Below are 13,182 nucleotides of genomic sequence, written 5' to 3'. Positions count from 1 at the left end.
GCTGTTAGCATGTGTAGCTGTTAGCAGCTGTAGCTGTTAGTATCTGTAGCCGTTAGCATGTGTAGCTGTTAGCAGCCACGTGTCGTCGCGTGCTTGGATAATCGTCTCGTGACTGTGTCTCTACTTTTCTGTGTAGGAGCAGGAGCTTCACGTCAGACCTCCACCAACCACATGTTTGTTCTCTAACAGGTATGGTTGTAATTTCTAGTAAAGTTGTTCAATATTAAACTTCGGTCCAGCGGCCTCCACTTCAAAAAGTCAGAGCTCACGCGGTTTGGTTGTGCATGCGCAAACACTATGAATTAGGTAGTCACGCTTGTGAGGTTCTTTCAAAATAAAAGCTGATGTGTGTCTCCTGTTGGTACAAACTCTGGACATAAAACACATGTTAGCACTGGAAGCTGTAGCGTGGGTTTTCTCCGGGTGCTCCGGTTTCCTCCCACAGACCAAAAACATGCATGTTAGGCTGATTGGTGACTCTAAATTGTCCCTAGGTGTGAATGAGAGAGTGAATGGTTGTTACCATACCATACCAATTTATTTATATAGCACTTTAAACAGTGACTAAGCACACCAAAGTGCTGTACAGGGACAAACAGAACAAGCACATAGCAACAGATTACATAACAGGACACCAAAAAGTAGAAACCAACAAAAACAATAATGGATAACAACAACAACCGCAACATGACCAACACAGTGTGATGCACACAGACTCAGCACAGATCACACAGTGCTGAAAGCCAGGGAATAAAAGTGTGTTTTAAAGCGAGATTTAAAAACTGTGAGGGAGGGGGCCTGTCTAACGAGCAGAGGTAACTCATTCCAAAGTCTTGGGCCTGCTACAGAGAAGGCCCTGTCACCTCTGCGCTTGAGACGGGTTCCTGGGACTGTTAGGAGTAACTGGTCTGCTGATCTGAGAGAACGTGGTGGGACATACGGCTGGAGTAGATCAGTAAGATAGGAGGGGGCAGAGCTGTTTAGTGATTTAAAGACATACAAGAGTATTTTGAATTTGATTCGAAGGTGAACCGGAAGCCAGTGTAGGGAGGCCAAAACAGGTGTAATGTGCTCTCTTTTGCTCGTGCTGGTCAAAAACCGGGCTGCTGCGTTTTGGACCAGTTGGAGTCTAGCTATGGAGGTCTGACTGATACCAAAAAGGAGTGAGTTGCAATAGTCGAGCCTGGATGTAATGAATGCATGAATTACTGTCTCCAGGTTATTTTTGGACAATATGGGCTTCAGCTTAGACAGTCGCCTCAGCTGGAAAAAGCAGGATTTAACAATCATATTTACATGATTGTTGAGTTTCAGAGAAGGGTCAAGTATCACTCCTAGATTAGTGACTCTTTGTTTCACTAACGGTGACAAAACGGATAGGTCGATGCAGTGGTTGGTGATTGTGTCATTGGGAGGAAAGAGCATAACTTCAGATTTCTTCTCGTTGAAACTCAAGAAATTTAAAGCCATCCATCTCTGATGTCAGCCAGGCAGTCCAGTAACGGTTGAATAGAGCGAGTACCGTTGAGTATGAGTGGGATGTAGATTTGGCAGTCGTCGGCGTAGAAATGAAAAGGTATGTTATGTTTCCTGAAAATGGCACCTAGTGGCAGCAGGTATAAAGAAAATAAAAGAGGACCAAGGATGGACCCTTGCGGTACCCCCCATTTAAGCGCTGCCGAGGCTGAACTAAAATCTTTGATGGAGACACAAAAGGACCTGTCAGCGAGGTAAGATCTAAACCATTCGAGGGCTGACCCAGTGATGCCCACCCACTGCTCTAACCTCGCAATGAGGATCTCGTGGTCAATTGTATCAAAGGCAGATGTGAGGTCCAGTAAGAGAAGGAGCCAGAATCACCAGCGTCTGTGAATAGGAGAATGTCGTTAAAAACATTGAGTAGAGCAGTTTCAGTGCTGTGGAGAGGTTTAAAGCCAGACTGGAATAGCTCTAAGATGGCATTATCCTCTAGAAAGCATTTCAGCTGGGACTCCACTATTTTTTCCAGCAGTTTAGCGACAAATGGGAGTCTGGAGACAGGCCGGAAGTTGGATATGACTGAGGGGTCAAGGCTAGGTTTTTTTCAGGAGAGGTTGGACAGCAGCATGTTTAAAAGTTATTGGCACCACACCTGAGGCTAAGCTGCTGTTCACAATGCCAAGAACAGGAGGGCCCAGAACAGGAAGAAGCTCCTTAAGGAGTCGAGGGGGGACAACGTCAGAAGGGGAGCCAGATGGCTTCATGCCGCACATGACCTGCTCCAGGGAAGACAGAGAGATGCACTCGAAGTGGTCAAGAACAGCAACACAATGAGATGGGATGGACGGATCATGAGCAGGTGGAGAAATGAGTGCCCGCCGGGCATTAAAACACAGACAGTCAGGAGGTAAAAGTTCCACCAAGGCGCTTGAATCACCCAAAGGCAACCAGGATTCCGTGAGAAAAAGAAAATCTAGTCCCTCGCCTTTAAAAAAGTCATTTAGAATAAAAGTCTTGTTGGCAACAGACTTTGTGTTGATGAGGCACGTCCTGATCTGGTCCGACACAGAACCAGCCATGGTGGGGGAGGTGCGCGCCAACGGTTGCAGATTTTCAAAAACAGCGCCTCCAGGACAGTCCAAGCGCCGGGCCGGTAGACAACACCCATATTTTCCCTGGTCCGGGCACGTAGGAAGCTGGCTGTGGAAACGTTAACCACGCAGAGCTTTGAGTTTTACCGGCCGGCACGTTTTCCCCGGCGTCTGGATCGATATCTCCGAGAAGGCAGGCTTGGGGTCCAGCGTAAACAAGCAGGCACGTCTGCCAGAAGGGGTGGAAGGGGGGGGCGTCCCGAGTCACGATCAAAATGGTCCGAATCAGTGACAGCAGATACAATCGAAGATCGAGGAGCTGTTGTCGGTCATACACAAGCAGCGAGTTGATATCCCAGACAAAAAACAAAAAAAACAGAAATAATCCAAACAGTATCGTCAGAGGTAGATTGCAGGCCATGTACACGGGCGCCATCTTACCGGTTGTTTGTCTCGTTTGTCTCTTTGTGTCCCTGTGATGGACTGGAGACCCGTCCAGGGTGTACCCCGCCCCTCGCACAGTGATTGCTGGACATGGGCACCAGCGACCCCCGTGACCCAAAATGGAATAAGCGGGTAAAGATGATGGATGGATGGATGGATGGAAACTGGTAACTGGAGAAGAAAATAGCTAAATTTATGAGGCTTTAATTTTGAAATTCCATATCAGATCTTGGTGAAAATTGGTCAGTAACATCTGGAGGTGTTCAGCAGTCATCCTGAAGAGAGACTGGTCTCTGGAGACGTAACGGTTTTGTTTTCGTATTATTGGAAACTTCAGGGAAAACAAATTGACTTTCCCACATAATGAACAAACAAATGACCACACAAAACGATGACAAGAGCAAAACTATTATGGATCCATATTCACAGACGGACATTAAAAATGATTTTGTAACATAGCAAGAATGACATCATTCACAGCTTTTATTTTGAAAACATCTCGCAAACGTTACTACCGTAATTCATAGTGTTTGCGTGCACAGCAAAACTGTCATTTTAGAAGTGGAGACTGGCTTAACAGCAGTTTTTTACTGCCTGACATTGTCAGAGTTGGGGCAGGAGCTACATGTCAGACCACCACCAACCACACGTTGTTTTCTGTTACAGATGAAGTTCATGTTAATAAATAGTGTGCAGCTGAGAAGAGTTCCTGGGTGAGCGATTCATCAGTTCACTGATATCGAACCACACATTGGGGTTACATAGGTATGTATTTATTTACTGCAGTCTAAAGTAAAGTGTGGAGCTAAGCCGTGTTAGGAACCGTTTGGATCCTGTGGTTAAGCTGTCCAGGATTCGGACTTGTTGAAGTAAATCTTGCTCTTCTTCACTTGTCGCTTGTTACGACATCAAGTTTTGTTGAAATTCAACTAGAAAATGCATTTCTCTACACCAAAATATCCAGGAATTCAGAAATAGAACCTTTCTGATATAGTACTTTAAATACTGTATTTGTTGACATATCATCAGAACAGTCACTTCAAGACTGTTCACTTATCAAAATGCTCTTCAGGAAAATACTACCAATCCACTGGTTCAATATGTGGACGACATGGCTGGGTATTGTGGCCAATTTCCTAAATCGATTCGATTTCAATTGATACTGTTCTGAATAGATTAATTGCGATTCAATTCGATTTCAATTCAAATATTGAAAATGACCGAACTGTGTTACAAAATACATATGTACTTTATTTTGTCTCTTCATCGTAAACAAAATATAAAAACACAAAGTGCAAATGCAGTCCTTTCTTAAATGTCTCAACATACAAGTGTGTATGTGTTTGACCGTTGCTCAAATCTTTAAAGGAGCCTATGGTTGCAGTGGAGGAAAGTGAGCATGTCGACGTGCTCTGAACTGAGGCTTGCCCTGCGCTTCGATGCAATGTTTCCTGCTGCAGAAAAAAGCCGTTCTGATGGCGTAGATGTTGCTGGGATACACAGAAAGGACTTTGCAAGCTTTGAGTGTTGGATAGTGTGCTGCATTTGATTTCCACCATAGCAGTGGACTCTCCTTCCTGGACAGTGCATGCTCTCCAAAGTACTTCAAGACCTCCTTTTGGACACTTTGGTTCAAATGCTGCTCCTCTTCCTCACTTGTACTGGAGTCAGAAGAACACAGTAGATTGCTGATAAATGAGGTAGTGCTCCTCTGATGCTTTACAGGCTTGCCATGTGCTGAACCGGGGACCTCATTTTCACCTGAATTTTTCTGTGTCATTGTCTTTTTGACATCAAGTGCCATCGTTTGTACCATGCTTTGGATCTGCTTTGTGGCCATTTGCTGCTGCTTATCCTTCAGTTTCGTGCAAGCCACTTCACTTTTTTAAAAATGTTCAACAAGACATCTTGCAGCTGCCACACACTTGAAGATGCTCTGGTTGCTCTTCAGAGCGTTCTGCACCACCAAGTTCAGGGTGTGCCCTGCACACTGCACAGATGCCCACTTATGCTTTTCTGCCAAAATCTTCACTGCTGCTACAATATTGGCACCATTATCATGGACAACAGCTTTGACTTTCTCTGCTGGAATATCAAACTTTGCAATTACATCCTCAAGCCACTCTGCAATATTTGCTGCTATGTGTCTTTCTTCAAGCAGCATTGTTGTCAGGCTGTGGGACTGCATTTTCCAGTCCTCCCCAAGAAAGTGGCAGGTCACCCCAAGATATGCCTCTGTGGCAACACTTGTCCAAATGTCGCTTGTGAGAGCAATGCTGTCAATCTCCTTCAGTGTGTTTTTCAACTTGTCTTTGATTTCTTCATACTTTTTCTCCACCATTTTTATAAAGTAGGATCTGGAGGGAAGGACGTAATTTGGATTCAAGGTTGAGATCATTTTCTGAAAGCCTTCATCTTCCACCACAGACAGCGGCCGCATGTCCGTGATGATCATATTTAAAATGCTGTTGGTGAAGTCTGCTGCTTGCAGAACTGAACATCCTGGTGCCCTTTGCACAAACCTGTCCAATGTGTGACTCTGCAATTTACTGAAAAGAAGTACAATAAAATTATTATTTGTTTGTTCATAGCTATGCCTTAATACATTTTCAAGTGCACTTCATTGGATATTATAAAATTATATAATATTGTTAAGGGGTAATCTACACTTTGATGACCTGCTGCAATCAAAGTAACATTAGTGTCAGTTGTATTTGATTTATGCATTTTAAGTTTTTATTCATGTTTGAGGATGCTTTAATTAAAACCCTCTGTCACTGAATTATTTTTAACCATTAATCTAAATGGATAAAATTAAAATGTTTTTATTTATGTGTGTTTTAAAATCTAAATGCTGTAAAATATTTTTTATGGATTGGAAAACTAAACAGAATCTTTATATATTAGAAATTAAGTAAGTAAGATAATGTAAAAGTTTGTACATTTGAGTTCTGCAGAATTAACTTGTAATTGTAATTGTTAAAAATACTTTGGTATTTTTTTTATTAAGACTATTATTTGTCTTGATTGCTTAGCTATAAACAAATATGACAACAGTAGTAATAAATGTAGATTACTCCCAGTTTTCAAGTCATAAACAGCAGTAACAAGAAAATAATAAATCCTACTACCTTGTGTAAATACATTTACACAAAATATTCACCCTAAATATCTCATTTAAGTCAGGATGGAAGTACAGCAATAAATAAATGTGTCAGTCTGTTGCTGCTTTTATTGTTAACAAACGTGCATCAAGTCCTGCATGTTTTTTTTTTCTTTCTTTCTTTCTCACACAAGCTACCCTGCCAGGTAGATGTAGTGTAACGTTATGTTAGCAAAAATATGCCTCATTTTACATGTATAACATGACAGATTATCATACATTTAGGTTCACGTATTTTGCAAAGAGAGCATAACACACACTTTTTGCCCCGCTCCCCTCAGGAAGGAGGTTGAGGAGCATTAAGTGTAGAACCACTAGACTGAGGAACAGCTTCTACCCTGAGGCTGTTAGACTCATGAATCTCTAACTAGAATAATCACTGTGAAAAACCATATCTTGTTGCTGCTGATCTGTTTCATGTTGCTGCTGATCTGTTTCAATGTTGATGTGTTCATGCGTGCACATCTGCTCACAGACTCATGTTCATGTTTGTGCTGATGTTCAATGTTTTATGTTATGAGTGCTTAGTGTATATTTAGTTGATGTTTTTCTTAGTTCATATCTTAGATGTTATTACTGTTTTTCTTAGACATTTTATTGTTGGATGTAACTGGGACCCTGTGTACATAATTTCGCTCCACCACATGTACCACATGAGGTGCGAATGACAATAAAGAAACTCTGACTCTGATAAATGATACCTGTTCCCAGCTGCGGACGAGTTTGACTCATACAGCGGGTGTTTTCAGATGCTGCAACATCGATGACGTGCTGTTGTGGAATGAGAGTTCGGCTTTGCAGTGGATGTATTGCGCTGTATTATTTTTTCTGTATAATTTAAAATGTTCCCAAACTTTGGATAGTTTCTGTTGTTTTCTGAGCTGTTCTCCGTTTCCCTCCATAGCTGTAAACATGCGCGCGCGACAGGCAAAAGCGAAAGCGCTAGCGTTGTGTAACACAAAAACCATCCAGCTAGAAAAATGAAAGTGAACAGTTTAATGAAGCTTCGAGGCAGATAAATTTGCCTCGAGGATTTTTTGTAATCGAGGTCCTCGAATGATTCGAGGAATCGTTTCAGCCCTAGATGTGACACACTTTACTATTGAAAAATCGATCTCAGGTCCTATAAATCAATATTGCTAAATTTAAATGTAACCAATGTAAAATCAGTTAAATCAATTTTTTTTTACCCAGCCCTGTTGGATGATACTATAGCCAAAATCCAAGCTAAAGAAGTAGAAGCGTTCACCAGGCATGCAGGGTCTGATGGCACTGATAAGCACTTTGGTAACAGTTACTGTTTTAAATGTGCTATACAAATAAATCTGACTTGATGACTCTGGCGCTGTGCCAGATCACTGGTGTACCTGCGGATAAAAATAAATAGAGTTCACCAAGAGATTTAACTGATATTTCTCTGGATCTAACCAAAGAAATGTCAGCTTACTGATGCTCCGCCGGCCTGGGTGCAGATTGAAAAGGCGTGTAGCCGTTACGCGTTGTCCTCTTTGCTCTGTTCTCAGCTTCCCCTGCCCCTCTCTCTAGTGGAGGACAATCCTATAGTCAGAGCCACATTAACTATTTGGAGCCAATTTAGGAAAAAGTTTGGCCTGCAAGGACCCTCAACACAAATTCCTTTAGCCAAAAATTGTAACTTTATGCCTTCAGCCACCGATTTAGTTTTTAAATTGTGGCATGATAAGGGGATAAAGACTGTAAAGGATCTCTATAGTAACAATACCTTTTCATCTTTTGCAGATTTTTCATCTAAATTCCAGTTGCCCAACTCTCATCTGTTTCGGTTCTTTCAGGCAAGGGATTATGTTAAAAAGGTGTTCCCTCACTTTCCCAATCGGCCCCCCGAAACGCTTTTGGATACTCTCCTACAATTAGATCCACAACGGAAAAAAGTTATCTCGTTCTTATATAATTCTATCAACAATGATACTTCAAACTTCGCAGCTCTTGTTAAAACAGCATGGGAGAGGGAGCTGGGTGCTGGGGTGGAGGAGGAACAGTGGGAGGCTGCTAAAAATTTGATTCATAAATCCTCAGTTTGTGCCCGTCATGCCCTGATTCAATGCAAAATATTATATAAAGTGCATTATACAAATGCAAAATTAGCCAGAATTTACCCATCAGTCAGTGACGTGTGCAATAGGTGTGGACAATCGCCAGCTAACCATACTCACATGTTTTGGGCCTGCCCAAAGTTAAGCGGGTTTTGGGGTGACATTTTTAAATTACTTAGTCAAGCATATAATCAGGCAATTCACCCCAATCCATTATCGGCCATGTTTGGCGTTCCGTTGGATCCGGGCCTCTCGCGTTCTCTGAAGCAGGTCCTAGCCTTCTCTACCCTTCTAGCTCGTAGGCTTGTTCTACTAAGGTGGAAACAAAGCGTTCCCCCGTCTCATAACCAATGGGTTAGAGAAGTCCTTTACAACCTGAAGCTGGAAAAACTCAGATTTTCACTCAAGGGTTCCACCAGCAAATTTATGGAGACCTGGAGACCTTTCTTATCCTGGGCGGAGACTATGACTCTGCTCCCTGACACAGAAGAAAGTTAAACTATCTGTAGGCCGTTACACCTACATGTAATTTGTCGATTTTATTATTTATTTTTGTATATAATTAATTTTTTTTTTTTTTTTTTTTTTTTTGTTGTTTGTTTGTTTGTCTGTCACAGAGACTGGATCTCTGTTAGCTGTTTGTCCTGTGCTTAGACCTAGAAATGGGGATGATCGGGGTGGGTTGGGTATTGGGAGAAATTAGCTTGTACTTGTTTGTATCACCTATTTGAAACTGATGTATTCTTTCTGTTTTGCTATCTTGTCCTACTGACTAATGCATGTCAAGCTGTTAAATTCAATAAAAAGAGTTGGAAAAAAAAAAAAAAAGAAATGTCAGCTTACACTCTCAATCACACTAGATAGGCCTACTAACCAGTCAGAAGAAGTGTGGTGCCTGATGTTGGGTCTTGGTAAATGGTAAATGGACTGTACTTATACAGCACCTTTCTATCTTATTTCAAGATACTCAAAGCGCTTTACACTATAATCTGTGCCTTCATTTACCCATTCATACAGCACTCTACTAGATCTCTACAAAGCTAATTGAACAAATCATTCTAAAGAGACTAATCAGTGCTTTTCTTGGCAAAACTTTGATTTAGATCCAGCAGTGGTTCTGTGTGCTGTTGAATGTCACTGTTTCCTGGGCTGCTTTAATGCATGGGCTGACCTGGGCTGAAGTCCAGGTGCCTACAGCATTGGGGGCCCTATTGTTTTGAGGCCACGTGATGAGTTGAAATACATCATTTTATAACTTTTCAGGTTTTCTGTTAATCATTTCAGATGCATGTTTGTGGCCATGCATCTGATCCAAATAAAAAGTGCCCCATGTGAGCTGATCAATCAGAATGTGTGTTGCTAGAATGGAGGCGTGTCCCTCAATGATTAACTGACAGCTGTCGTGTAAGAAGTTCAAGAGCAGTGCTCAAAATAAAATAATATATTTGTCAGAACAAGTTTGAAAAAGAACTGGAGACCATATTGAAGCAGGCTGATTAAAAAAAAAAAAATCTGTCAGAGAAGCTAAACCCACAGAAGGACGTTCACTGACTCTTCCACCACCTGAGGGAGAGGAGGGTGAGGCGTGGCCCCCGTATGTGATGCTACAGTATATTAGCTGGAGATGAGCAAACAGGTAGAGCTGGGGAGAAGGGAGGAGCACAGGAGGAGCAGAGAGACGAGCAGGCTATGAGACAAATCTGATTACTTTTATAACGGTGACCCGGTGATCTGGTTCTTTTTAGAATCTAGGAATAGGATTCCAGGATGTTGTCTTAATACTCAAAGCTGAGAAACCCATTTAAAACCTCCCTATTTTATTAGAGTTGAACCAAGCTTCTTGAATCCATGAACACAATGTGGTGAAATGATTGTCCAGATTTTTACATTTTATGCTTTGCTTTAATGATTTTCAAGGGAACAGCGTTAATGCACAATCCAAAAATGATTACATTTGATTATATCATGGAATCCGTAACAAAGAGTCCGTACATTCATTGAGGGATGTTCTTGTTAATTAATTTTGATATCCAAAAGATTGGAAGTCCAATTAACGTGGTGATTTCCTTGCTTCGATAAGCTGAGACAGGTAGTTAGGAATCTTTAAAGTTCCTATGAGCCGATGTAGGAATGCCTTCCTGTCATCTAGATGGGCCATGCCCGGAGTCCCAGCGTGGGTTAGAACCCCAAAGAACTCTAAAATTCCCTAGTCAACTTACAAGAAATCCCTCCAAACTGTTATTTGTTTTTGTAAAACCTGTTCCACTGTTTGGCCTTCATGAACACAGGACCCAAAATGTTGATAAAATTATTCTTATTCCCTTAATGGATTGGTCGCATCACTATTATTTTGTATAAAATTTGTAAAAGAACGGTAAATCAGAGCTTCCCTTACCATATTTCTCAGTCTCCTTGGTCTGAAGAAATCTTTGGTTAAAGGCAAGTAAAAACCTTTCCCCAAAGCCTTGGAGAAGGCGCGCTCCTCACTCAATAAGCTGTCCTGATTGAAGAAGATTTTGGTTTGGCTTTTAATCTGGGCTGAACAAAAGAATGCTCCTATCTTGACTCAAAAGGAGTCTTTTTCGGATTGTCCAAATCTTCTCCAGCAGCTAAGAGCAGATCCAATACCGTTCTGTGTCCCTCCAACTCCCAGAACTATTTAGCCCAGTTCTGCTCGCATCTCTTCCTTTTATAGCTTTTTTTACTTTGAGGGCAAGTCTAGACATGCCCGATGTGCTAGGCTCGCCCCTACGAGTGAAGCCTTCTGCTGTAAACCTGTGATTGGCTCCTTAAACTGTCATACATACTAACTTCTTGGAATATGCAGTTCTAAGATACATTGTGTAATAAGGGTGTTGTTCTTCTATGGATCACTCTGTTCTTAAGTTTCACCACCCTGTTCTTGCTCAAGGAGGGTTATTACAGTTTAACTTAATGGTCACTCTGTTCATTTCAGCCAACATTACAGTTAATAAGTTTTTTGATCACATATAATCACTCTTCTATTAATATTCATTCAACAATCATTATTATTTGGTTTGTAACACATTTAAACACTTTTTCTCTGTCTGCTGCTTCACTGAGAAAAGCTTGCGGCTCGGTGCCTCTGCTCTCATCCCTTGGAATGCCTCACACAGAGAGAACATCTGGATTTGATCAGTCCTGCTTACATAAGCACACACACATATACACACAGAGGCCTGCAGCTTCTTTCTTCATAGAGGAGGCAAGTCTGTAACCTTTTTAGGGCTTAGCACTGATTTCACATTTAGCTAAAGATCACATCTATTGACAAACTCCTAAAGGTTGACACCGGAAGGGTGATTTAGCTGTTAAGTAACTTTGTTAAATTCAAAAGGATGATATTAAAAAATAACTATCACATGTGGTCCTTTGTTCAGAACAGAATTATTTTAAAAAAATTCTGCCTTTAAAATTGTTCTTTTGTATTAATATGTTGGTATTAATGTATATGCAGACAGAAGATGGTGATTGTGAGGGTAAAATTGTGTGTGTGTTGAAGAAACATTGTCCTTAATGTTCATGTGTTTCAGTGGTTCCTGCCTCTGTTTAGAACAGATTTAAAGAAGAAGCTCCCCAAGACTGAAGGCCTGATGTGGACCAGCAGGACCCAGAGCCTCTTATCATAGAGTGGAAGAAAAGACCCTTGGACCAGTCTGGTGGGAGACCAACTCAATATGGAGGAGACTGATATCAGGTTTTTGGTCACTACAGTTTCTTTAAAGAGTGAGGAGGATAGAAAAAACTTACCAGGCAGGAACCCAGATTTAAAGACTCACAAAGACAATTCCAGCTCTTCAAAGACTGACGTTAATGAGGACGATGAAGAGGATGGTGAAATGACCAATCCTGACTCTCTGCTAAAGAACTCATCAGACTCTGAATCAGAACGTGAAGACAGTATGAAAGACTGGAAGGAGAGCAGGACTCCTGAATCAGAGGTAAAAACTGTCAACAAATCTTTGAGCTGCTCTGAGTGTGATAAGCAGTATGTCAATAACTGGACTCTTCAAAGACACATGACAAGTCATTCAGGAGGGAAGTCTTCAAGCCGTCTGCTTAATAAGAAATGTGTTGGAGAGAAGAAAAATGTAGAGTCACGCAGGAAAGTCCAGGCAAGACCAAAATTAATAAGCTGTGATGACTGTGGCGAAAGATTTACTTTCAAATCAAATTTAATCAGACACATGAAAGTCCACACAGGAGACAAACCTTTTCCTTGTGAACTTTGTGGACAAAGATTTAGTCGGAAGGCACATTTAAACACACACATGAGAGTCCACACAGGAGACAGGCCGTTTCCTTGTAATCTTTGTGGACAAAGTTTTAGTCATAAGACAAACTTAAACTCACACATGAGAGTCCACACAGGAGACAAGCCGTTTTCTTGTGAACTTTGTGGACAAACATTTAGTCAGAAAATAAATTTAAACATTCACATGAGAGTCCACACAGGAGAAAAACCGTTTCCTTGTGAACTTTGTGGACAAAGATTTAGTCATAAGAAAAATTTAAATAGACACGTGAGAGTCCATACAGGAGACAAACCGTTTCCTTGTGAACTTTGTGGACAAAGATTTAGTCAGGAGGAACATTTTAACTCACACATGAGAGTCCATACAGGAGATAAGCCGTTTCCTTGTGATCTTTGTGGACATAGATTTAGGTTGAAGTCAGCTTTAAACTCACACATGAGAGTCCACACAGGAGAGAAACCATTTCCTTGTGAATTTTGTGGCCAAAGATTTAGTCATAAGATAAGTTTAAACAATCACATGATAGTTCACACAGGAAACAAGCCGTTTCCTTGTGAACTTTGTGGACAAAGATTTAGTCTGAAGACGATTTTAAATATACACATGAGAGTCCACACAGGAGAGAAACCGTTTCCTTGTGAACTTTGTGGACAAAG

At 41.3% G+C, this 13,182-nt stretch overlaps 2 long non-coding RNA genes across 2 annotated transcripts in view; both read left to right on the top strand.

Annotated features, from left to right (window-relative positions):
- LOC119430851 overlaps positions 1 to 3,699 on the top strand; it is a 4,986-nt gene extending 1,287 nt beyond the window's left edge. The window contains exons 2-3 of the long non-coding RNA XR_005187924.1: positions 137 to 189; positions 3,681 to 3,699. This is a non-coding gene — a long non-coding RNA (uncharacterized LOC119430851). The remainder of the gene's footprint in view (positions 1 to 136; positions 190 to 3,680) is intronic.
- A 40-nt stretch (positions 3,700 to 3,739) lies between these two features.
- On the top strand, positions 3,740 to 12,008 carry LOC119430852. The gene is made up of 2 exons (XR_005187925.1): positions 3,740 to 3,779; positions 11,829 to 12,008. It is a non-coding gene; the product is annotated as an uncharacterized LOC119430852 (long non-coding RNA).
- The last annotated feature ends 1,174 nt before the right edge of the window (positions 12,009 to 13,182 follow it).

Source organism: Nematolebias whitei, chromosome 3 (assembly GCF_014905685.2).
Source record: "Nematolebias whitei isolate Nwh7 chromosome 3, NemWhi1, whole genome shotgun sequence".
NCBI lineage: Eukaryota > Metazoa > Chordata > Actinopteri > Cyprinodontiformes > Rivulidae > Nematolebias > Nematolebias whitei.
Note: the sequence above shows the minus strand (reverse complement) of the source record. Positions and strands in the feature narration are given on the sequence as shown.